Genomic DNA, 27,329 nt, shown 5'->3' on the forward strand with positions numbered 1-27,329 from the left:
TAGATTTTTGTTATTCTTAAATGTACACGACTATTTGGGCATTTTGTAAATAGATGTGTTTAGTGGTCCTAAAATTGAGTGTCATTACTTTCAGGTAATTTTCAGCAGTTTATTTACCTAATGTCTTTAGCTGTCTGAAGTAGTACCTTTTGGTGGTATAAAAGGAACATATTGATGTAATTGCCATTATCACACTTAAGTTGCTGTTAACTAGACTGCTTTGAATGCAGAGTGCTATAAAGAAAGCGCATTATCCTTTCAGCTATTAGGGATAATCTAAAAATTGTCTTGAAAATGTTGCACTTCGGTTTATATGATGGCAACTCCAAATTCGACAAATCTCTGAAGGTAGAAAAACCGTAGTGGAAAGAAGATTTTCAACATTCAGATGACAAAATTGGACCACTTAGAGAAAAATTAATGTGCTGCAGCAGCACTTCAGCTGCCATTTTCAATCACTGTGGGTTACTATGTGTTGGCAACAGCAAAAAAGCATAGACGTTCAGATAGCTCAGGGAGCTGGTAGTTGGGGGAATCAGGATATTGAATCATGTGGGGTAGAACAAACCAATTACTTTAGGTTTTGACTTGAGAGTTTCCAGTAAACATTTTTTTTCTGGCTTTTGGCTCCCCTACTCGTTAATAGACCAACATCAAAGCAAGCAACCAAACTTCCAAATGTTATAAAAACTAATGTAAAGATACAGATCTCACATGTAGTCTTGCAAGTCTTAATTTAAGACAAGCAGTTGGAGTTTTTATTGCTGCAATTTTCACAATCAGCAGAGACATTAACACCAGGCTTCTGGGTGTTTCCCTTCTTAAAATGAGCAAGAGGAGAGCTTTAAAAAAACCAAAGTTTGCTTAGTTAGTTCTTACTTGATCACTTTAGAAGCTTTCTCAATGTTTTATTTATCTCTTACTGCTTTTAATGGGTAAAGTCAGGAAAGGGGGTTACTCAGGAGTTCTAGTCTCTAGTAAGGAAGCACCTTATTAAAATTTAAATAAGAAAGGTAGTATAGTCTTAGGAGTTTGTAGTCTTTATGGTAAATAATATGTAATAATATGATTATTTTTGTTTCTGAAAATACAGTATGTAGACATGACATTTTGATTAATATATATTTTTAAAATGGAAATAGTTATGATGAAGAAAAAATGCTACAGTCCTGAATGACAGCTTTTTAGAAAGATCCATAATTTTCATTTAAGGATGTTGGAAAGAGAAGTCTCTAGTTAGGCAAAATATTTATCAAAGTTGTATTTGCAATACATTTCTGTATAGTGTGTCATAAATTCATACAAATAATAATGTCCATCCAATATAAATAATTGTTTAATGTTTAGAAAGAGTAGAAACATAATCATAAGTTATAACCAAAATTTGGTCTAAAAAGTTCATGTATTTCCAAGCCCCTGCTCATCCTGCATCCACCTAAGATGTTGATATATGTGTAAGAAAATACTGTTAACTTCTGGTATGGCTCTTGCACCATGCCTAATAATAATGAAGAAAAAACTACCAATAACCACTTGGAGATATATCAGAAAATGCTCTGTCTCTTCTGCATTTCCACTGAGGAATATATGTGGATGACTGATAATACAAGAACTGGAAGTAACAAATAATGATTTTACCTGGTGAACTGCAAGAGAAGTAGTTAAACTACGTCTGGTGTATAATTGAAATCATATTCATGCATAGGTAGACAACAAGTCAGTTATAAAGCAGTATACTTTAGAGCACAGGCTAGTGAAATTTATAGTCAGACATGTTACTTGGAGACATGTTAAACAGACTCTGTCGAAGCATTTCTTAGGACTGATGTTTGTGATGTACAAAAGTGATTTGAAATTGCAAAAATTTCACCTTTTTAAGTATTTATGTGCAGCTTTTAAACTTAAAAGCTGTCTGTTATTTTTTTAAAACCCTCAGTTTGAAACGAGTAAAAGATTTAAACCATCACAGTTGTAATTGGATGTCAAGAAAACTGGAAAAACAAAAAGCTATTTTAAGACCATTCTCAATACTCTTAACAATCATGTTTAATATTTAAATAGTTTTCAAAGATAGCTTCATTTTGTTTCCAACAGTTCCTAAAATAAAAGTAGTAGGTGGCTCTGTTGGAATATTGGTAACTTGCGATCTAATGTGAATATATACCTGATTTAGAAAATACTTCCAGTCCTTATTTAACACGTATGATTCTTTTCAACATTCTTCATTTAAAAGGTGAAAGACGAAAAGCTTAAAGCCCTCTTCAGTAGAGAATTTTTTGGGAGTTCATGTTTTTTTTTCAACCTGTAATGTACGAGATGTGTTTCTACAGCATAGGCTGTGAAGATTGTGTCGCTTACTATAAGCGATTTAGTTATAGAAATACACTTGCATAATGAATGCTAAGGTCTTACAGCATTCTCTACACACAAACTGATAGTTAACCAGAAATTGATTCCTTAGGAAAAAAAAAAAAGCCTTCAAATTTGGAATCGTAGCATTGCCAGGTTACGGATTGTTACATTAGATGCAGTATTTTATGGGTTTTAGAAGAGTATGTAATCTGCATATGTCATGATTTCTTTCTTTTTTTTTTTTTTTTTTTTTATAAGGTACTGTAATGATTCAACTTACTCTAGCCTGCTATTTACCCAAATTATTTAGAAAGGCATAATAATCAAAAACATTGCAGCCTGACTGAAGCAAGCACAGTGCTTAACACCTGCAGGTAGAGTGCAGTCTCCAACAAAATGCTATTGATTGTTATCCTGGCACAAAGCAAGCTTAATGACAACAAAAATTCTTTTTTTATGAGTAAGGTACTTCATGTTTGGGGAATGTTTTGCATGTTGTCTGCTAAGTCCCATCACACTTGTATAAATTTGTTCAATTATCAGAGCAGCTAAGAGGAGGGGAAAAAAAAAATCAATTTACCCTGAAAAGCACCAGAAATAAGATTACCTTCACTAGTAGGAACTTGCCAGCACTGTCTAAATCGCTTAATATTATCAAATGTTGCCATTTTTCATGTTCAGTAAGAGGGATATTGAATGTTCTACATGTCCAGGTCTGCTATTTGGCTACTTCTTTATAAGGTATAAGCAAGTCTTATTTTTATTCCTACGGTAGAAGTTACAGATAAACCGGAGTATCTAACAATATAGAATAGATGGAATAATACTATTCACTGGAGAAACAGTATTTACTTCAGATAAGTGATCACAGCTAGTTTTTTCTCCTGTCTAGCTTGTTGTTCTTGTAACAGACAAATGTAAATATGTTAGCAGACATTTCAGAGTGAAAGGCAAGAGATAAAATGTAATTACTTTTCAGGGTGGCCCTGATGATGCCCGAGTTCTTGTCTGTAATACAAAAAAAAAAAAAAAAATCTTTGCTCATCACCTCAGAATATGAAGGCCATTGTTACTTCTGAATATAAAAATATTTTCTGATTTTTAATGTTGACCTCAGTATTTATCTTTAGCTCTTCTGTGTAAGCTGGAATCCTTATAGCCGTAAATTCTAGTTGCTGTTACCCAACCGAGCATTTAATAGAGCACCTAATGGACTCTGCTCCTGTATTTTTCTTGAATGCATAACATCTTGCTTCATTCAGTCACCAAAACTAACTTTGCTACAAGGACAGGCAACACGACAAGTTAGAATCAATGAACCATTTGTAGGTCACAAAGTCAGTTTACTGGAATTTCAGAGGAAACTGGTTGAAAAGAGAGGACAAATGTCACTTTGAATAGAGATGTTTAAATCAGACTTCTGCCTTAGGGTAAAATTTAGGTCTGTTGTAGCCTAGATGTAATGTCTCCCTCTACAGAGCACAGCATTAATCATGGCTTGACAAGTGATCATGGGCTGAGAAAAATAGGGCCTGTCTTGGTTGTGTGGTTATTTTTTTTTTAATCTTAATCTCTTAGGAGCACATTATAAACACTAACATTTACACAAAAAGATTTAAGTATCAATGTCTGTATTTCAGGAGTGAAAGTAGCTAGCTTCAGAGAAAATCTAGTTAGAGCTAATAAGAAGCTACTTAGGTTTCTTATGTAGATGCAATATTAAGAATATTTTCCTTTTAACGTAATGCAGTTTTTTGTCATAGGAGATTTATCTTATGCCATTTCCTCATACAAATATAGTGGAGTCTAGGTCTGCCTATTTTGTCCCTTGGTGTACTAAGTAACTTTGAAATTACTGTCTTTTCGCTTTATCAGTGTTTTACAATGTGTTTACCATCCAAGGAAGATACTTCCTTTTGCCCAAGCGGCAATGTAGGGAAAAAGTGGAACTGTTTTCAAAATGTAATGCAGATTGACTTGACACTGATCAATGTATATGAGTTTTTTATACTATGTTTATATTTTAATGATGTGTTACTTGGCCACACTGAGCTACAAAAGCTGGAATGAAATAACAGGAATGAAGACTGCTATTTAAGATCCTGAATTCTGATAGTGTTTAATATGTTAATTCTTAAATTAGGGATGTCTTGATGCATATATTAGGTGTTGGGAGTGTTCATACCTTTTATGGTAAAGAAGGGAATTTTCATACTTCTTGGGCTTTCTTTGGAGGGCACGGTGCAGGGAGCAGCTGAGCACTTAATGTGCGCCGATGCTAGAGAGGTGTATCTCCTTAATGTACGGTTAGATTTGTATCTGCAACTGTTGAAAAAATAGATAATATCAGTAAAGTATCAGGAAAACAATTTATCACTGGAGAATTGTGCTTTAAAAATTAGGCTACTACTGTTTATTTAGTTGCCTCTGGACGTGATAAAATCCCAAATCTGTCACTTGGGGTAGGCTGCTGCTTTCCTTTGTGCCTTCTGTTGGTATTTTCCTATCAGTTGACACCTCAAACCAATTATTGCTCTGAATCTAGATGACAGAATAATCTAACGCCGATTACTGTTAAAAATTGTTTCTGGCAGCTGGGGAGGGGATGACCGACCTTGTTTCTGACTATCATACTTGCTTTGCTGTTGATGGGATGTGGTGTAAATAGAGAGCGAGCCTTACTCTGAAATTAGTGCTGCAGTGGTGGAGAGAGATCACATGCCAGAAGGAGACTTCAGATCACCTTTCTATATATTCTCTTACAGTATCGTATTTGTCGTTTTTTACGGCATAGCAGTCTACACCGGTGTGAACAGTGTTCAGAAACAGTTACCTCCCAATAGGCAGCATTGCTTCTAAATAAAGTGACATTTTAAGAAAAGATTTCCGAGAACAAGTTCAGCTGTTGACTCTGCATTTCTCTGGCAATTTCCTGATGCCTATGTTGATGGTAGGCAGAATTCTTTTCATCTGATCCAGGCATCCTTTTAATCATTTTTCTAAGCTTAATTTAGACTTTTTCTACGTGAAGTGACCGACTTCGAAAACTTTGCTTTCCCAGAATGAATAATGATTGCATCTTCGGTTTGAACAAAGTGAGTGTTCTCCAGAAGACCAATTCGTAACTATTTGGTTGGTAAATTTGTCATTTAAATATCGAAGGGCAGTGTCTCCCGCAGCTTTGATTTACTTCAGTCTAATAGGTATGTCTTAAATGCAGACTGTGAATCGGTGAGGCTAATTCTTGTGTAAATCAGTATAAAGTGCTTAAAGGAGAGAAGGTGCCTCGGCTGTTGAGGGGTATTGCTGGCTGTGCCAGGAAGATGGGCTGAGGATCGGAGTTGTTTTAGACGAGAAGGGGAGTTGCAGTCTGACATAACTTGAAAGTGAGAAGAAATCCTTTTGCCCTTCAGGCAGTAATCTTACCGGTGCTTGAACAGACCATCATCTCTCCAAAATGTTAGATTTTTTTTTTTCTTCCTGCTTTCTCTACTTCCTCATTCTTTCCCTCATTTGAGGAGGTGTATAATAGTATGTGATAATTACTGGTTGTTGATGCAACTGTTAAAGATATTCCAGCAGCAAAGAAGAGCTCTGTATGCAGCAGTCTCATCATCTTGAAGTGAACCCCCCAAATTTGTCCTACATTTGTCCCCTGTAATGGCTGTAGTCATACTAGAATATCATGAGTCGTTTTCCACTTTTTAAAAGCTGACATTGAAACCTTGAAAGGTTATATTTTGAAGTTTATTTTTCCAGTGAAAATTAAAATCACACAGGGCATATGTGACTTTATGCCCTATGCATATGCATTTATTTTATAAGTATTCTTCATGAGTCTAATGGCACTATTTGCAGAAGTAAAGAAAATGGTATTTGACTCTGTAAAAGAACCAAACCACAGGCATACTTTCATTCTTTCCATGTTAGAAGAGAAATTAATGTTGCCTGATGGCTTCCCAGTTTTTTGAGTGTGTGCTAAAGGTTAGATAGGACGAAGGCTTAATTCTGATCTGCTTAATATTTATAGCTTCATTCATTGAAGCTTTTTCCCATTTGCGTTGAAGGAATTTTTATCTAGGAAGCTCATGTTATTATGGCGAACAAACTTAAGACTTTTTAAGGTAAGGGTATTGTCTTTTGGAAGAAAAGCAGTTTACTCCAGTTAGATGAAAACTACATTGTTACTTCATAATTGGATATAAATTGATAGACACTTCTTTAATTTTCAAGATAACTTACCATTCAGTTCAATTGCTTTTTAAACTTCAGTGGAGTGCATGTGTAATTGTATCTGAAAGTGGCAGTGGGTTTTATCTCCCAGCAGTAAATAGAATGAGGGATGCTGCTGTTTTCTTGGTTTTGGGTTAGGGAGATACATCAGATAGGACGAATTTGTTTTCTTGTTTGAGGTGGTCTTTCATTTCTGTTTGGTTCTGGGTAAGTGGAACAATTATTTTTTTTCTTTCTTTTTTTTTTTTTCCTTCTCTTTTTTTTTTTTTTTCCCTACCCTGAAAGCATTTATGTGACTTTGAAAAAGAGATCTGTGTATTTTGATGTAGGAAAGACTAAAGTGTGAATGTTTTAACTTTTCTGAGGAGACAAGAAGAGACACAGAGCTGGAAAAAAAAGACTGTTTTCTGTGTTGACTCCTTAAGCCAGATAACATTGAGCAAGGATTTCTGAGAGAGTTTCTTTAAAATAATGACTGATTATTTGGGTTCTTATGCCGGCTGTTACCCACGTTTTTCACATATTTTTGCTCATTCTTCTTATTACCTGCAGAGGGAGCTTGTATATGAGATAATCAGAGTAATCAAGGCATTCAGGGCTGAATTGCTTTCAGTAAGTACAATTTCATTTCACAGTGCCTTCTCTGTTATGCAGAGCAGAAAGGCTCTTCAAGATGGCTTTTAAAAAGCCTGTCCCTCAGTAACAGTAAAAAACAATGGGCAAAAATTTTAAAATGTCAGTAAGCAAAAGCTGACTTTAGAAATACTTCATATTTCAAAGAAGTGCCTTTTTAGTGAAAATTTCAAAAGGATCTGAGGAAAACAATTCTTGCATGTCATGGTGCAAGAGGACAGTTTGTATGACGGGAAGCAGATTTTTGTTGCATAAACTGTCTTCTCTGATTCTAAAAATGTCAGCATAAGAGAGACAACACAGTATTTTCAGGTCTTCAGTACATCTCGTGCAGTGTAGTGTGCTAGCCAAAAAGCAATAGGTAAGTCTTTTCTATTTACGCAAGCAGTGCTATGGATCATAATCAAGGGGGGTTGCAGATGCAAAGCTAACTCTTAATTTTGCTTTTTCTCTACTATAAAATATAAAAAGGTGTATGAGTTTCATCCAGATATAACTGATTAATTCATACAGTTGGTCTGAAGCAGGCAAACAGTGGTAAGGATTGCTGTCTTAAGCTTTACAAAAATATTGACAACAGAGAGCAAGGAGTATTATAACCTAAGTTTATTTGTAAATTGTTGCTTAAAAGCGAGCCTGAAGAATCAGAAACTTACTTTAGATAGTGATATTTCATTAATCTAGCACAATAAAAAAACCCGATCTGGTTGTATTGCAGGTTTTATAATTTGTATTATAGTTATGTGGAAGTGTATGATCCTTCAAAAAGTTAAGAATTTGGAGAAGACAGTAATTCATTTATAATACAGTTTAGCTTGCTGAGCAAGAAGCATAATAGATGGTACTTAGATGAATTCTGCACTATTTATCTCAGGAAAAATGGTGGCAATCATTTTACTTCAAAATATTTCAGTAAATTTAAAGATGATTTGCTATGATGCTGCTTGGAAATAAAGCAGTATGCATGCACATTCCATAAAACAGAAACAGCTCTCCATAACATGCTCTCCTGTAATAAATCTGCCACATAAATTGGTTTGAGAGTTGATTTTTTTTTTTTTTTTGTTAGTTTAAACTAACAGAACTTTAAACTTAACATATGTTCAGTCTAACGTGGTTTTAGGATTTAAGTTTGGATTCTCTTTTTAAACACCAGGAACGATTTACCATATCTAAAAGAGCAGCAACTTGGTGTCGGTTTATTATTTATACTGGCTAATCCTTGCTAATGTGAAAAGTCAGCTTGTTATTGTAACACCAAATGGCCCTCTAAGTAGGGAAACAGTTAAGTAGATCTCCTGTAATAGGTTGTTGTCTAATAAAGAGATTTATGGTATTGGCATGGGCTATTGTATAGGTATTACCCTCTCACAGCATGATCATGTATTATCTTAACAACTCAGTGCCACATTTATGTTGAGCATTTTCATAACAGGGTAAGAATATTAGCCACAGCAATTACACTCCAATAGGATTATAATGGTAAGATTTACAGAAAATATATAAATTATGTCTTTCATAGAGGTTTTGATAGGTGCTAGGAGTTGAAAAGTTGCATCATCTTTTTTTTGCATGGGAAAATTGATGTATTAGTCATGATGAAGAAAGAGATTTCTTAATTTAATCTTGTTGAGGTATTATGGGGAGGCAGTGGACATAATCTTTCTTTACACAGTGTGTCTTTTCTTTCCCCATGAGGTAAGGATGTTTCAGAAATTCCATTCAGTGGAGATTGCCATACAATATGAAAATCAAGATGTATATGTAACTTTAATTCTGCTGTGAGGATAATACGGCTGGGATTAAGATACATTTGTTAACACCTTTGTATTTTGAAGGTAGAACAATGGTAATTTACTTGATACATTGGAAGAGCCTACTTGAAAAAAGTCATGTTACTTTGTTTTAGCTGTAGCGTAACTGTGTTTCATTAGCACCAGGTTTTTATGGTGATAAGTAACTTAGATACTTTTAAAAATTACTACAAGGAACAAAAGTGACAATAATGTCATACTTGTACAGTTTTCATGTAAGTGACATTCAAGCTGTTCCTTAATTCTTAAAATTTTCCATCTGTTTTTTTAAAAAACAAAAAAGTGAGACATTAATACTCACTGACTTGGCAGAAGCAATGTACTAGTCACATTTCGTAAAACTAATTATGTTTTATCAATAAAAAACACTTATGGGGACTGATTGAACAAAATACATTAGGTTATATAGTCATTTATGAATAACTGCATTGAATAGAACAGCAGTCTGAATGGCAAAGGGTGATGAAATAGCCACACATTTTAAGATGATACCTTGAGGTATAATTCAATAAATACTGGAATAATTAGTGTTTAAACAAACAAAATACCTTTCTTTCCCTGATTTACTGTAACAAAATGATAATTAGGTCATCCCAAATTAAGAAAATGTATAGATGGCAATTCTTATTGTAGAAGAACTTTCCAGTACATGTTCCATGTATTGTACACATGCATGCATAGTATTAATTAAGTTTGTAAGACATGACATTTCTGGGTGTTTTGGGTTAATTCTATGTATAAGACTTTTATGTAGAAAGATCCTGTACCCATCTGTTTTAAATTGTTATTGATTATCAGAAGCCAGAGGAAAGATGCACCTGTTTCTTTTGACATGAAATATTCCACTTCTGAAAAAGTGCTGATAGAAGGTAATATTGCACACAGGTTTAAATGTTTTCTGGTGGATTACTGGAAAATAACTGGGGCCTGAAAACTGCATTAAACAATGAATATTCAAAACTTCATTATTTTTGTAATCATGATAGCAATGTATGACTTCCATCTGTCATCAGTAACTCATATGTCTTGTATTTACACAACTAAAGCAAAATTCTGGAGCTTTGTCTTTAGTTTTGTGTTCAGAACAAGAATTATGACATGAAGAATAACGTTTTCTGTTTTAGAAAAACTTCTGTAGGTTCTTAAATTCTGTAGGTTCTTACATTTCATTCATTTTGACTGTGGAAAACGATTGTATCTTTTGTTTGTAAGTAAAAAGAAAACACAAAAGGACGAGTGTTACCCCCTGATGAATGTGGAGCTCCAACCGGTTTAAGAGCGTGAACTGTGACTGCATTGTTGAGGGCAGTGCTTCGCTTGTATACACTAAGAAGCAGCCAGTACTCAGAATAAAAGATGAAGAATGCATCAAAATTCAGTAAGAGGTAAAGCATTTTTATCAATGCTTTAAATATTACAATTATTCATAATTTATTTAAAAAGTATTGAAAAATAGGTTACAGTGGATTTCTTTTACACATATTTACCATTGAAAAAGTTTTCTAATGTTTTAGAAGACAATTTCTGTGTTTTAAAGAGGAAAATATATGCAGAAATATTCCTATCAAATTGTTGACCTTATGTGCTCTTCTGAAACATTTTTTGAATATGTATATATAACTGTAAAATAAATATTAGCCATTTTTCTTTTTGTACAAATTCCGTAATGAATGGCTTCTTAAAATCAGTATTCTTCTGTTTGCAAGACAATAAATCAAAGCACAAATCCACATTGTAGTCATTTTACTTAGTGTGCATTAAAAATGAAGCCACACTAAGTCATACTTAACTGCCCACAGACACCTAACCCTGAAGAAGGGATAAGTCTGTCTTTCCCCCCCACACACCTCCCCGTCTTTTTTATTATTATTTATATCTCTTTGTTTGGAACAGCAGTGCTGTTATGACTAATAAAGCTTTTGTATTTGGCAAATGGGATGCAAGTAATCAGCAGTTTTTGGCTTACGACTGAAAAATCTGCCGAACAGAGCACATTGTATAACCTTTGAAGTATACCTGTGAATGAAATTGTTCCTTATACTTCTGTCACCTGTACAGAATTCATAGATCTTTACTACATCCTCGCATATAACGATATTATTTCTGATTATAGTGATATTTACACCAGTGTTTGGACAGTGGCATGATTAGAAACTACTGTTTTCAGCGTGCTTCTGAACATATAGTCTCTTAGATTTTTTTTTTTAAGATAGTAATATAGTGACTTACAGTGAAATCAGCATCTTTCTATTACCTAGCTAATTAAGGGCCAATTTAAAAATTCTGTTTAATTTAATTGCATTTAGCTTAATTTTTTTGTTCAGCTTTGATCATTGCATGTGATTGCTAAGATTCTCTAAACAATAAATTTCTTGCTTCTTGTCTATTTTTCACAGAAAATCACTCAATACATGAAACAATTATTTAAAACAATTGTTTTTGTTCAATATATTAAAAAAAAAGTTACCAAAGTCCTATATGTTAATTGAAGGAAAGTCTAATAAATGAAAATTTTATAGTAGGTCTGCTGCAAGATAGCCAGTAAATTATTTCTGTTTACATTTTAAATAGATATATAGTAACCAATACACCAAATAAAGCCTGCAGCATTAAAAGATTATTAAAGGTAATTGGTAAGGATTTATGAAAAATACATGGGGCAGTGGGAAAATTTGTTGCTGTTTCAGTGCCGTGGTTAAGCAGTTTGCACAACTGTGTTCACTCCTGCACGGTTGAGAAACGATTAGTATCTCCTCAATCATTTAATTACAGCCTTTATTTAAGTTACCTAAAAGAACAACTGTTCAGTTCTTGTATATATAGGAAATACTAGCTGCTGCTGAACCAACTGAGCAAATATGCTTGGTGGAATTTTATTGTGGCTCGCAAATGGTATAAAGAAGTAGCTCCCGGTATTGTGCTCTAAAATACACTCAAGTCCATCTGACCGTTGAACAAGTTGTGTTTTTACTGCAGTGTTAGTGAAGAACTGTGAATGCCAATATGTACAAGATGTTTCCATCCAAAATAAAAAAAAAAAAGGAGCACCTTTTTTGCTGTAGGCTTGTGATTTGAAGCTCTCTGCTATCATGGTCTGATATGTAACTGTTGTCATCCTGCATGCAGTGGTGGTCTTTGTCATGGCTGCCACTCAGGTCTGGGAAAGTAGGATTCTCTCTGTCATGCAGACTGAAATTCGTGGCTAGATTCTTTCAGTTGCTTTATAATAAAACAAAGGTGTAATTAGGACTAATTTAGCTAATCGTCGTGAACTGGAGGTAGTGCCATCTGCCCTTCCCCCTCAAAAATTGCTTGTGATATAAAAGTGTGATTGTTGTGAGACAAAAGACAGGAGTGTTGTGTGTGCTGTCTGCTGATGAAGATCCTTGGAAACCAGGTTTGTCCTTTTTCAGTTATTCACAGTCAAAAAGTCAAAATCTCCATTTTAATGAAGACATTTCAAAGAACAGACAGGTTGAGAAAGATATTGTATTTCTTTACATGCGCCTTCCTCTTAAACATGGAAGAACCCTTAGGCTATAAATTAAAGAGTATTTTAGCCTGTGTAGTTGATCTCAGGCTGCCCAGTAGCAATGAAGAGTTAAAGTTTTAAAAAAAAGAGTTGTAAATGGCTTGGTGGTTTTGTGTTTTTCAGTCTGTGGTTATCTTATGTCCCCTTCATGTCCCGTTTTTGTCAATATTTTCCTTTCACCTAAGAACTATAGCAAGTGGGAGGAAAAGTAACTTGAAAGAATGTAATTATGCCAGAGATGCATTTTCATGTGGGAACCTTTATAATGCCTTCATGTAAATGACATTCACTATGGAAACCATAAGAGCACTTATGAACAGAAAGGTTCATCCTGTGCTCCATGAGAAACACCGATTTGCTTATCTCTCTTCTCGGACAGGGCACATGCAAGCGCTGGGGCTGGGGGAGTCTTTGACCACACTCCCTGTCCAGGGCTGCAGGTGAACTGTGCGAGGGCCCTGGGAAGCATGCAGGAGCGTCCTGACTGATGGTGTGTCTGGAGTCCATGCAGTTTTATGAATGTGTAGGAAATGGAGCCACCTTAGAGGATAGTTGTATTTTGCGTTTTTAATTTTTGCATGGTAGGTTATTCTCTTTTTTTTTTTTTTTTAAATTGGTGTGTTCTCAGGTATGCTCACTGACATTCAGTTTCACTAAATGCTTACTTCAGGAGTGGGAACCTACAACAGAATAGCTTTAAGGTCAAAAAACCCTTACAGTTGTGTTGAGAAACCTTATTAAGCAGCGCAGCACAGTATATGGCACAAAGTACTCTAGCGCATAGTTGGAGCAGCAGAGTACCTCTGTGCAGCAGCCTGGGTCGCTGGCAATGCTCATAGCCTTGCTGGCTGGATTCCAGATTGTGGTTCCTAGAGTCCAGGGTTTTTAACCTGGAACAAGAAGAGATGTAGATTTATTAATTTCAAAGTCTTCATATTTGTAAGCTTTGTTGATGATTCTTGGAATTGTTCTGTGATGTTTGTTACTATCCCCACCACATTCTTAAAAATTAATCGTCTTGTTGAATAGTGTTTCCCAATCAGCTTGAATTATTGATGTTTTGGTCCTTAGTAGAAGGACAGTGGTACTCTTCCTCTCATACCACAGCCCATTCAATGTCAGTTTAGCGAATTATATCCCAGTACCTGTAATAGAATAACGATATGAAAAAGAAATTGTAATTACGGCTTATTGAATGGGGCTCAAAATGATAAGTGGGAAATGGACTTTTGTGTAAGTCCAGGTTTTAAGAAATTGATGCTTTGTAAATGTTGAAGCAATTGGTGCCTGCTTTTGGGAAGTTAGAGCTATTAGTGGTCATTGCAACATAAATAACTTCCTAGAAAGGAATGCAACATTTAGTACTGTACTTAAATATTTGAAAATATTTAGCTGAATATATTTTTTTCTTAGCTATTTTAAGCTATTCTTAGAGACTGTGCTTTTTAGAAATATTTTTGAACGAAGTTGAACATAGTAAATGAATGTCTGCTCATGAATGTGTGTATGGTTGAGTACATACATGTCTGGATATTTATTAACACGGTACTTACTCAAAAGCACAAAGTGTCCAGTTTATCATGTGATAAAATTGTGAGGCAGATCAGAAGAGATGCTTGTCCAGAGTCACAGACGAAGGTTGCTGCCAGCTAGGAAGAGCCTGGTTTCCTTCTTTCTGCTCTCAGCCAGCTGGACTGTACACGTACATGTTCTAGTTAGTAAATAACAACACCGTGGAAAAGCTAAAAAGTGGTATTTACCTAATTGTCATAAAATAGTACTGTAACAGTGAATTTGTTTTTTATTTTGGTGACCAGAAATCATTGGGGTGAAATGTCTGGCTGTTGAAATCTTACACTGTGCTTGCTGCAAGCTCTTCTTGTATTGTACACCATAGTAATCGTGGGTTAGATATTTTTATTTTTAGAAGATCTATAAAGCTGCTATTTTTAGGTCAAAAACATCAAATCACCTTTTGACTGAAAAGATATTAAAATAAAACTAAGTAACATCTAGAGAGTATGTTGATAGCCAGGCAGTGTTAGGTGAAGTATTCTGTCATACCTCTGTCTGTCACTTCTTACGTATCTGAGAAGATGGGCCTTTATGTTGGGTTGGTTTTTTTTTTCCTTTCCATTTTTGTCTGTGTTATTCATCCTCCTGTCTTTCTATTTCTCTTCTTCCAAAAATAAAATCTTAGGTCAGCCCAATGGTGACCCGTAAATAAACTGTACATTTATTACTGTCGCAACCTCTTCTGGACTTGATTTTTAAACAAAAAAAAAAAATGCCCAGAATGTGCAGTAGATGTGTTGAAATTGTGGTCAGCTTTTTTTAAGCTTTTAAAAATTATTATTATTGTGGACCGTGAAATTATCAGTCATTTATAGAATATGATTACTTGCAGAACAGCAAATGTTTCTAAATAATTTTATGCAGGTACACAGGCAGACGTGCATCTTACTGCATGTGCATGCTGGCCCGTCTCATAACATTTAGTGCCAACATTATCTTTCTCTGTCTTCACGTTTATTACTGCTTTGACTCATTCTTCAAACAGATTCATGGCTTCTGATGTGGATCGGTGTGCTTTTCATATGTATTAAAAAGTAAATAGTTGCAGTTAGTGTAGTTTGTGTTTGTGTCCCGGACAGAAATAAGTCTTGTACATTGGGTTATGAGAGTGTGGCAACTGATCTTACATGCTGGCAGTCCACTTGAAGGAAATCATATTACACTCAGATATTTTATACTAGTAAGTCCTTCCCTTTTCTGTACTGTGCTGCATGTTTTCTGTTCCCTGTTGGCTTGCATTCTTTCATTGTCAGTCCTCCTCTGCTCCTTCAATTGCCTCTTTATTTTGCACAGCCTTCCCGACACATCCACCCATGGCACGGCAGGGCGAGCCTGCCTGCACTGCTGCATCTTTCCTTAGGCCTTCCCTTTTCCATCTGCTTGCTTTCCTTCTACGCCCTACCCAAGGGCTTTCCCACTTCCACTGTACTTGAAACTAGCTGGGAGGATGCCATCTTCCAGCTCTGCCTGCTCCCTTGGCTTTTTTTTTTTCCTTTTTCTTTTTTTCTGGCCCCACGGTGTGACTTTCACTGATTTCGGGTGAGTAACTGGCGGTACGGGGAAGTCTACCTGATGATGATGATTTCATTGTGCATCTGATTTGTAATCTATACAGAAGTGCCTGCAATGCAGAAGGCTTGATAGTGTTGTTTAGTGTTAGAAATTTAAAACATTATAGAGCAGCAATTAAATCAAGGTGGCTTGTTGAGCATGTGTATAACCTGCATGGTTTTGTGAGTGTGAAGGTTTTGCACAATATGATAACTTTGGGTGAGCTGTGAAATACGGTGATCTAGATTAAATTTGAGGTTTTTCATATTGCTGAATGAGAAGCTGGTAAAACGGCATACATTTTCTAAACAGGCACAACTTCTCTTAAATTTACCATCTATCTGTTGAGCTGTCAGACACTGTCACTGAAGGCTTAAAACTATTTTCATGAAAACAGGAGTTTGCTGGATTTCAAAGAAAATGCTATTTTTGTTAAAAATAGCAGTCAGACCAAAAGGTTAGACTATCATCAAAGTGTCTGTAAAAATATGTTTAAGACCCCGTTCTGTTCTTCGCTATCACAAGAGAAGATAACTTGTAAATTGCCTTTCATAAAAGCGAGTTTGATTTAAGGTATTAATAAAATCTAAATTTGTGCATTCTTGCTGTGGGGACTGAAGATTTTAATTTAGTGAAATGCCAGAACAATTTTTTTGTGCTCAGTTTGATGAGTGTTATGTGAGAATTCCATCTTACTAAATTAGGGCAGACATATGTATTACACTGTTTACAAACTGTTATGATTAAAACCTGTTAAATTTCATATTTAATATTCACTCATCTTTGAGCAAAAGAGTCACCTCGGTTTTGTCTCAGCGCTGTTGAATTCTTGTATTAAAATAGATTAAATTGCAGATGTTAATCTAAGTAATTGTGGAAAGTTGTGACCTGGATTTGAAATAGCCATGAGACTACTACAGCAGCAGTAAATCTTCAAGAACATGTAAGGCTAGCACATGGCAGGGGATGTCTGATGTGAGAATTAGAGTGCGGGTGGAGGAATAGCCTGAAAACAAAGTCATGTGCCAATATCATGTTTTTCTATTCTAAAAGAAAAGAAGAATTTGTCACCTTAATATAAAGCTGTGTTTTTACAGGCAGCACACAGTAACTTCAACAAATTTTATTTTAAAATGGTAATCTAAAATTCAAGATGTATTTAAAAAAGACTTTGTGGCACTGAGGCATCTGGGTTCTTAATCCCCATGTGTTTCCTCCCGTGACAGTGATTCCAGTCTTTGAAATATGTATGGGAATTGCAGGTGCAGACTTCAGCCTAAAGAAGCCATCAGTCTGAGGAAAAAGTACATACTGAATGTACTTACCTTTTGTTTTAAGCTTTTTCCTTCTGTCCTTAAATGAGTGGTTTTTTTCTTGGCCAAGCCTGGCTTCAGCCCTAATTCTGGGTACTTTAAAGCCTGATAGCATCAAAAGGTCCTGAGTGTTAGTTACTATCAAGCACTGGCATTGCTGGAATCTTTTATTATCTTATTGCTTTGATTTTCTTCATCTCTCTTATAACATGTCAAATAAGAATGTAGGCGATGTCAGGAGAATGGGATAACAGTAATTTTTAAAGCAATGTTTTGACTTTAAAAAAAGGTTAAAACAATAATTTTTAAGTAATTAATAATGGAAAAATCAGGGGGAATTAATTGCTAATTAAAAAAATAGATTAAGTATTTTCTACATATTTATTTAATCCTGTTTTCTGTTCTCTTTTATCTCTGGATAATTTTTATACAAATTTCTTTTTGCATAAAAGAAAGAAATGAGCTTGCAGATACTGGCCCCCATGTATCCACACAAGAAAATTATCTTGGAGCGCTATACAAAGGTGTTACAAGAGTTATAATATCTATTATTGCAAAGGTGACTATTGATTCTTTTCCGTTTACTAAGATTGTCGAGTATATGAAGTTAGAGTCTGAAATACTTCTCCATTTTTTTAAAATCATTTTAAAAACTGCTTTACAGTAATATGGTAAGACCAGCTAGAATATTACTTTGTTTGTTTTATTCACTACAGAGAAGGGGTGATTGGCAGGCTCTGGCATTCGGCTGTCCACGGCTGAACTGCAGGGCTTGAGTTGCGTTGGCAGGGCTGCACGTAAAAGTTTGTGCCGTGCTTGCCAACTGTGTTCTTGGCTCAAGCTGATGTTACATGTCTCTCGACTCCAAAGGACGCTCATTTGCCAAATTCTACCTAAAAATGTATGCTGGAATTCCTAATTAAATAAAACCCTTGATATTTATTTTATGCCTTGGAAAGGCACGCATTCTTTCACAGTAGATACTGCTTTAGTAGACATAAAAATAAAAATTAAAAAAGGCCAAGGTGGATTAAAAGGCTGTAGTTGGTATTAGGAGAGAAATTGTCTCTTGCAAACAGATTGGTAGCTTCAGTTTCTTTTAAGTATTGAAACTGTGGGACTTTACCAGGTTCTTACCTGAAATTCTTTGCATACCTACATTTTTTGTTTGTTTTTCAAGTTTTTCAAAGATTGTTCCACTACAAATGATAATTGCACTCAGTATATAATTTCGTTGTTTTTTCCCCGCTATATAACAATATAGCTACCTTATTGTTGCCGTAAGCTAAAGTTAACAGTTGAACGATAAAGGTATAATTTATGCCAAACTGGTCTAGAAGCTTTTTCAGAAGACTGATAGCAACTGCTTTTATACATATTGCTGTGTAAAATGCTTATTAATGTTAGCAGATGTTGCACTTTAATCCCCCAGAATGATTGTTTGGTAGCAGCAGGAGATTTATTAAGCTTGAGTTGTGTGAAATTGTGTGTGCATAAGCTGCTATTTAGATTGTAAAAATGCCATTGAAAACTGTTAAAAAGTTCTAACTGTAATTGGCAGAGAGGTATTAGCTGTTCTAAAAGAAGTATATGTGTACCGTTGGCCCTTGTGCGGTAACCTCTTTATCATTTATCTTCTTGTATTAATGTCACTGAATTATTAATTCATGAGCAGGGTTGGATAGGGTGAAGGCACTATTTAAATGTGTGGCACATGTATCCTTATCGCTGGAGACATGAAAAGAGTCATTTTGTATTATCTATAAAATGGAAAGGACATTTAAAATTTCATTTACAGTAATCCACTTCACTTCCCAGTAAAACACCTAGATTATTGCTACTATAATATAATGTTCTTATTAAAATTTTGTAATCTTTCCACTCTGTTCACTTATAAATATTGTTGATAGACAAATGTAGACTTACTTTTTTCTTTTTAGTTGCACATACATTTCATGAACTGCAGCAGAACATATGAAGAGCAGGTTTTTTTATAAAAAAATATTTCTCTTTAATTTCTACTGAAAGAATACACAGTAAAAGCCATTAAGTATTTGTAATTGTGAAAGGCTAAATAAATTATAATTTAAAATCATAATGTAACCTAATTAAAGAAAAATACGATTTGTTCCAAAGTAGCAGTGTCATTGTCACATTGAGCTACCAAGACCTATATTATTTAAAAGAAATTGTAAATGCATGACACAGAATTCTTGGTCTTCTTGGTGAAACCACGGAATATCAGAGGTCATGTTGCTGCTAAAAAAAAGTGTTCAAAATGTATCTTAAATTTCATCTGTGCTGTATGGATGATTTAAAATAGATTATGGGAAATATAATGTTTTCAGTCACTCCAGTGAAAAGAGTTCATTCTTTTCAATACTTTAAAAAGTATTAATTCTTTTTTAAAATTCTTTGAATGAAAGCCGTTTAGGGATACTTTGTCCTCAAGTGCTCACTATGGCTGGCGTAACAGTGCTGGAGATAACACATATTCCATTTTGTTTAAAAGTTAGAAGATACCGCTTCACACTTCCCTTTTCACAGCGCATGGAAAAGGCCTTCACTGTTTCTACAATACATCTTTTTTTTTTTCTTTTCTTTTTCTCTTTCTCCTCCTACCCCCAAGGGAGAAAAAATACTATGTAGGATGCTAGGGAGGAGAGTTTTAAATAGGGGTATATGCAAGTAGAAGGAGCCTTTCTGTTCAGTTTACAATTACGAGAGCTCTTTTTGCTCATGACTTCTCCAAATGTAATTATTGCAGTTTTCTGACTTAGCCTGTCTACAAAAGGAATAAAAAATGAACTGAAATAGTTTTCTATTTTTCTATTATAGTTTGAATAAATAAGAAAGCCCACAGTTCACCGCAGTTAAAGGAGTGATGCAGCTCTGATGAATGACTGGTAGTCATTCAGCTGCCTTGCACAGTTAAGAATAGTCACCTGAATGTTCATTGCTTATTAAATTGTACAAGAAAATACTCTTAACTATAGTTGCATCATTAGATGCCTAGGTAACTTGTACATCTTTACAGAGCACATCATCTAGTAACATAAATGAATTCTTTGTTTTGTTGAAGAATCGGGCCCTTTCTGAGTAGATACTGAATATTTATTTGCCATATTTATTGCGTATGTTTTGCACATTCTTGATGATGTGCGAGCAGTAGTTACGTAATTTGGCCGTATATTTGTGTGTAGGTGCAAGGAAGAGAGTTAGTGCTGTCTCTGCAGTACTGTCGTATATGGCTTCTCACCCTTGAGTTCTTATTTTCACCATGAATGTGTATATGAGAAAAATCAATTATGAGGGAAGAAAAACAGAGTTTGATGATTTTTATGTAATGATTTTTGAGTTTTCAGCCTTCTACTTCTAAGTACTACTGGTATGTAAAATTGGTGAACCTGAAAGATGTCTCTCTGTCAATGTGTGCTTCTTTTTTTGTGCTTAATATACACACTGAAGTCCTCCAAAGGGTTATGTAATTTCAGTGAAGTTTCTACCTGTAAGTCATACTTGCCTGGAGAATCTCTTGTGTGCTTAGAAAGTAGTTAAAGATCATTCTTAGTTGATTATTCTTTCAAGGGTGACATATTTGAGGTCTCCATCATTTCTTCCCTTCTTCTGTTGTCAAAATTGCAAATTTTGATGTGGCTCATGGCCAAGTATGGGATAGTAGCACAGCGCACTTCTCAGGTTTCTCTGCAAGGCATAATCCACTGTCTTTTAATAACTGAATGGTTTGTGAATGGTTTGGAAAATACAGCTTTATGGAATTACTCTTAGAAGTTTGTTTGGTGGTGGTGGTTTTTAGTGGAACTAAACTATGGTCTTCTGAAGCTCCTGACTATCAGGCTGCTGGTAAGAAAATACTACTTTCTGATCACTGTAATATTAATTGTGCATCAGAGAAAAGAAACAAAACTAGTAATAACTTAAGAAGGTGCTATTTGAAAGAAGAAAAAGAAAAATACTTAAGTACAGCATGTTTTAAAACATAATTAAAAGCATGCATTATTGAAATGGTCTTTCATGAAATGCACTATTGTGATGCTATGGTAAATTTTAGTACTTGAGGATATGATGGAAGTAGAAGTATTTAAAAATACCTTTCTCCTGCTCTCTATATTTAGTCAGAGGTTTTTCACAGTTCTTTGCATGCTTATCTGATGTATTTTATCCTAGATTATCTCATTACTCCCAAGAAATCCCTTTTGGTAATATTGATAACCTAATATATGACAGATTTTGGTCATTATTATTTCATTTAGTGGTCATATGTATAGACCAAGGGGGAATCTGAATATTGATTCACTGAATGGCTAGTAACAATGATTTATGAGTCAAGGATTCAGTGCAGTGAGTCAAACACAGTAGAGATTACATCTTATGTGCCACCATTGATTTTGTTTCATATTTCACTGCACAATGATTAGGCCATGGTCTCACAGATGTTAACATTAGAACCGTATTCCTCTCTAAGCAAAAGATATGCCACAAATTACACCCAGTGCATTCTATGTATATGTATGTGCCTCCTGCTTCTGATTCTTTAAAAATGATAAATATATTTCAGTTACTCTTTAAAGAGTTGGTATTTCTCTGGTAACAACAAAGGTTTTTGATAGAATTTAAAAAAAATAATCTGAAGTGACTTTGCTGCCTACACAAGCTTGTTCATGAAACTTGAACCATATAATTTATACTGAATACAGACAACATACATTGATCTTAAATACAACTGATAGAAAAGGGGATGCTTTAAAATGGATGCTGGAACAGCACCTTCATGAATCTTTTTGATAACATGCCTTGTCGCATGCCTAGAAAAGAAGTCTTCAATGCAGCAGTTTCCAGGGGATTGGTGCTACCAAAGGGAGGTTTGTGCATGAATGCCAGATGCCAAGGCTGCAGCACAGCCATCCTCAACCGTGGTTTGGTTGCAGGTCCAGTGTATTGGGGCTACACAGCCCCCATTAACCCAGTTATAGCATGGGTAAAAATGCTGTAAATGCATGGGTAATGTATCGGGTCTGGCTGAGCCAGAATTGGTTTTCCCCTGTAGCAGCCCTCATGGTGCTGTGTTTTATGCTGGGAGCTGGCAGGGTGTTGATAGCACACTGGTGTTGTGGCTACTGCTGAGTAGTGCTTACACAGCACCAAGGCTCTTTCTGACATTTCCCCCCCCCACAGTGGGACGGGGTGGGCAAGATCTTGGGAGGGGACACAACCAGGACAGCTGACCCGAACTGACCAAAGGGATATTCCATACCATATGACGTCTGCTCAGTATAAAGCTGGGAGAAAGGAGGAAGGGGGTGGGGTCACCCTTGGTCCTCCGAGGCAACCGCTACGCATATCAGAGCCCTGCTTCCTGAGAAGGCCTGACATCGCCTGTTAATGGGAAGTAGAGAATAAATCTGTTTTCTTTTTTTTTGCTTCCGCGCGCGGACCTTTGCTTCGCTTTGCTTATATTAAAACTGCTGTTGTTTTACCCACAAGGGTTGTTTTGTTTTCCTATCTTATTTTCTTTCCCTTCTTTGCCCTATTGAGAAAAAAAGGGGAAGGGGGGGGAAGTGATAGAGCGACTTGGTGGGTACCTGGCATTTAGCCAAGGTCAAACCACCACAGTCTATTTTGGCGCCCAACGTGGGGCGGGACAACGGCAGTTTTATATTAATTGTGCTATAGCTATAGCAGTTAGTAAGCGACAAGCTCTTGTGCTGGTCACGGGTTTGTTTATTGCTCTGCTTATCTTTATTTTGCTAAGCTCGGGAACATGCTGGAAGAAATTGGGAACATCATGAGTGGTTTTATTCTGCAAGCTCCCGAAGTACTTATTAATCCTTATGTTAGCTCTTTGATACTGTTCATTAATGCTATTCGCCTATTGTGGGCTGTGTGGAGCTCGTTAGGTTTTTGGTGTAAGAGAAAGCAAATTTTGGGTGAGAGAATACCAAAATGTGCCCTGAGGCGGCCTGTCCCTGGGTGGCAGGGGGAGTGGAAGGATTTGGGCAGATTCCTAGGACGGTTATCACCTCCTGTAGCCTGGGATCTTACCCCTGAACAGGCAAGCAACCCCGCAAAACTGACACAACACCTGATAGAAGGGTGCCTTGTCTATCCTGATGAAAATCAGCAACTCCTAGCGCTGTACTGGGGCCTGGCCTATGCTTATCGAGCTGCAGTTCAGTGTTCTCAAAGGACTGTGGTGGAAACGGGAACTCAAACAAAAACAATAACAGCAGAGATTGCCCCAGTAGTAAAAAAGAAACAGTGGACAAGGAGAACAACAGGTCCATACCCTCGATTAATAAGGGACGAAAAAGAGGAGGAAGAAGCGGGTCCTTCAGCAAAGGGGTCAGAAGAGGGAATAACAGAACTCAAACAGGAGGCAGAAACTACCCGGTCCCTGACATCATCAGAACTGCGAGATCTGCGGAAAGACTATAGCCGCCAGCCGGGTGAGCGGATTGCTGCCTGGCTGCTTCGATGCTGGGATAATGGGGCTGATGCTCAGCAGCTGGAAGGTAAGGAAGCCCAACAGCTGGGTTCCCTTGCTAGAGATCGAGGAATTGAAAGGGGAATTGGAAAAGAAACAGGAATTTGCAGTCTGTGGAGACGGCTCCTTTCAAGTGTTAAAGCAAGATATCCTTTCAAGGAAGATCTTACGGATAACTCCCCAGGGAAGTGGGCTACTGCGGATGAAGGTGTCCAGTACCTGAGAGAACTAGCAGTGCTGGAAGTCATCTATAGTGATCCAAATAATGATGAAGCCCCTAAAAATCCAGAGGATGTCCTGTGCACACGGGCCATGTGGAGGAAGGTGATTAAAGGTGCACCATCCTCGTATTCTGCGGGCTTGGCTGCGATGTACTATCCAGAAATGGATATGGGAGAAGGATTAAGATGTACGCCAACTGTGGAGGCAGTCTCTTCCTGGCTTCAGAACTTTGAAGAGAGTCTTGGAACCTCCTCATCTCTACGGGCGAGTGCCTTAGATGTCAGGAGCACCCCAAGAAATCGGTTCTCTTCCACCCCAGTCAGAGGGAAAGGGAAACCTAGGCGCATGACACGTGGCGAACTTTGGTTCTTCCTGCGTGACCAGGGGGAGGACATGAGGAAGTGGGATGGTCAACCCACCTTCAAATTGGAAGCTCGTGTACATGAATTGCGAGGAAAGACCCCTGCCAAGAAGACAACATCCAAGAAGGTTGTTAATGTAGCTGGCGTGAAACCGCAAGAAAGTAATCAGCGATCTCCCAGATACAGGAAGAATGAGATCACCTCCCTTGGCCCTGATGAAGGAGTTTCCGGCCTGGCACAGCAAGGGTCAGACAGTGAATACTCTGACCAAGAACAGGAATAGAGGGCCCCTGCCTCCAGCCAGGAGGAGGAAAGGGATGATCGGGTGTATTGGACAGTGTGGATTCGATGGCCTGGCACATCAAATCCACAGAAGTACCAGGCTTTAATCGATACCGGGGCACAGTGTACATTAATGCCATCAAGTTATAGAGGGGCAGAACCTATCTGGATCTCAGGAGTGACAGGCGGATGTCAAGAACTGTCAGTACTGGAGGCCGAGGTTAGCTTGACCGGGGATAAGTGGGAAAAACATCCCATTGTAACTGGCCCAGAAGCCCCTTGTATCTTGGGCATTGACTACCTCAAGAGGGGGTATTTCAAAGACCCAAAAGGATACCGATGGGCTTTTGGTGTGGCCAGTGTGAACACAGAGAAGGTCAAACAGTTGTCTAATCTGCCTGGCCTCTCAGGAGATCCTTTTGTTGTAGGACTGTTGCGAGTTAAAGAACAACAGGTGCCAATTGCCATGAGGACCGTGCACCGACGGCAGTATCGCACGAACCGAGACTCTCTGGCTCCCATCCAAGAACTGATCCGTCAACTGGAGACCCAAGGTGTCATCAGTAAGACACATTCGCCTTTTAATAGCCCAATATGGCCAGTGCGAAAGTCTGACGGAGGGTGGAGGTTGACAGTAGACTATCGTGGCCTGAACGAAGTGACGCCACCACTGAGTGCTGCTGTACCAGATATGTTAGAGCTCCAGTATGAGCTAGAGTCAAAGGCAGCCAAGTGGTACGCCACAATCGACATCGCCAATGCATTCTTTTCAATTCCTTTGGCAGAAGAGTGCAGGCCACAGTTTGCTTTCACGTGGAGGGGTGTCCAATATACCTGGAATCGACTACCCCAGGGGTGGAAGCACAGCCCCACTATTTGTCATGGACTAATTCAAACTGCACTGGAAAAGGGTGATGCCCCTGAACATCTACAGTACATCGATGACATCATTGTGTGGGGCAACAAGGCAGAAGAAGTGTTCAAGAAAGGACAAAAAGTAATTGAGATTCTTCTGAGAGCTGGGTTTGCCATAAAGAAAAGCAAGGTCAAGGGACCAGCACAGGAGATTCAGTTCTTGGGAATAAAATGGCAAGATGGACGCCGCCATGTGCCTATGGAGGTTGTCAACAAGATAGCAGCTATGGCTCCACCGACCAACAAGAAGGAAACACAAGCTTTCTTAGGACTTGTGGGATTTTGGAGGATGCACATTCCAGGTTACAGTCAGCTGGTGAGCCCTCTCTATCAAGTAACCCGAAAGAAAAACAATTTTGAGTGGGGTCTTGAGCAACAACAAGCCTTTGAGCACATCAAACAGGAGATAGCTCGGGCGGTAGCTCTTGGGCCTGTTCGGACAGGACCAGATGTGCAAAATGTACTTTACACATCAACTGGGGAGCATGGCCTCACATGGAGCCTCTGGCAGAAGGTAGCAGGTGAAACTCGGGGTCGACCATTAGGATTTTGGAGCCGGGGATATCGAGGATCAGAAGCCCACTACACTCCAACTGAAAAGGAGATTCTGGCAGCATATGAGGGGATTCGAGCCGCTTCCGAAGTTGTTGGTACAGAAGCACAGCTCCTCTTGGCACCGCGATTGCCTGTACTACATTGGATGTTCAAAGGAAACATCCCTTCTACACACCATGCAACCAGTGCTACCTGGAGTAAATGGGTAGCGTTAATCACGCAACGAGCTCGACTGGGAAAACCCAACCGTCCAGGAATCCTGGAAGAGATCATGGACTGGCCAGAAGGTAGAGATTTTGGAGCACTGCCTGAGGAGGTGGCTCGTGCCCAAGAAGCACCACCATATAACGAATTACCAGAAGATGAAAGGCGGTATGCTTTGTTTACTGATGGATCCTGTCGTGTGGTAGGAAACCATCGAAAGTGGAAAGCTGCTGTGTGGAGCCCCACAAGACAAGTCGTTGAGGCCACTGAAGGAGAGGGCGAGTCAAGTCAGTTTGCAGAAGTAAAAGCGATCCAACTAGCCCTAAAGATTGCTGAACGAGAAAAGTGGCCAGTACTGTATCTCTACACTGACTCCTGGATGGTGGCTAATGCTCTGTGGGGGTGGCTACAGGAGTGGAAGAAGACCAATTGGCAGCGCAGAGGTAAACCCATCTGGGCTGCTGCACTGTGGCAGGACATCGCTGCCCGAGTGGAAAACGTGGCTCTAAAGGTACGTCATGTAGATGCCCACGTGCCCAAAAGCCGTGCCACCGAAGAACATCAAAACAATGAGCAAGTAGACAAGGCTGCTAAAATTGAAGTAGCTCAGCTGGACCTGGACTGGGAGCGCAAGGGTGAGCTATTTGTAGCTCGATGGGCCCATGAAACATCCGGGCATCTCGGGAGAGATGCAACGTACAGATGGGCTCGTGATCGAGGGGTGGACCTGACCATGGAGGCCATCTCACAGGTCACTCATGAATGCGAAACATGTGCTGCAATCAAGCGAGCCACACGAGTAAAGTCTCCCTGGAACAGAGGGCGATGGCTGAGTTTTCGATATGGTGAGGCCTGGCAAATTGACTATATTGGACCATTGCCACGAACACGCCAAGGCAAGCGCTACATACTCACTATGGTGGAAGCAACTACTGGTTGGCTTGAGACGTACCCTGTAAATCATGCCACTGCCCGAAATACCATCTTAGGTCTTGAAAGGCAAATTTTATGGCGACATGGTACTCCTGAAAGAATCGAATCAGACAATGGAACCCATTTTCGAAATAATCTCATAAACTCCTGGGCAAAGAAACATGGCATTGAGTGGGTGTATCACATCCCTTATTACCCACAAGCGTCTGGAAAGATTGAAAGATACAATGGACTGTTGAAGACTATGTTGAGAGCATTGGACAATGGGGGATGGAAACACTGGGATATAAATTTAGCAGAAGCCACTTGGCTAATTAATACCAGAGGATCTGTTAACCGTCCTGGTCC

General features: G+C 37.8%; 1 protein-coding gene across 20 annotated transcripts in view; it reads left to right on the forward strand.

Annotated features, from left to right (window-relative positions):
* The window catches only part of ADGRL2 (adhesion G protein-coupled receptor L2), a 399,589-nt gene that overhangs the window by 235,820 nt on the left and 136,440 nt on the right, over positions 1-27,329 (forward strand). The window lies entirely within an intron of this gene.

Source organism: Strix aluco, chromosome 8 (assembly GCF_031877795.1).
Source record: "Strix aluco isolate bStrAlu1 chromosome 8, bStrAlu1.hap1, whole genome shotgun sequence".
NCBI lineage: Eukaryota > Metazoa > Chordata > Aves > Strigiformes > Strigidae > Strix > Strix aluco.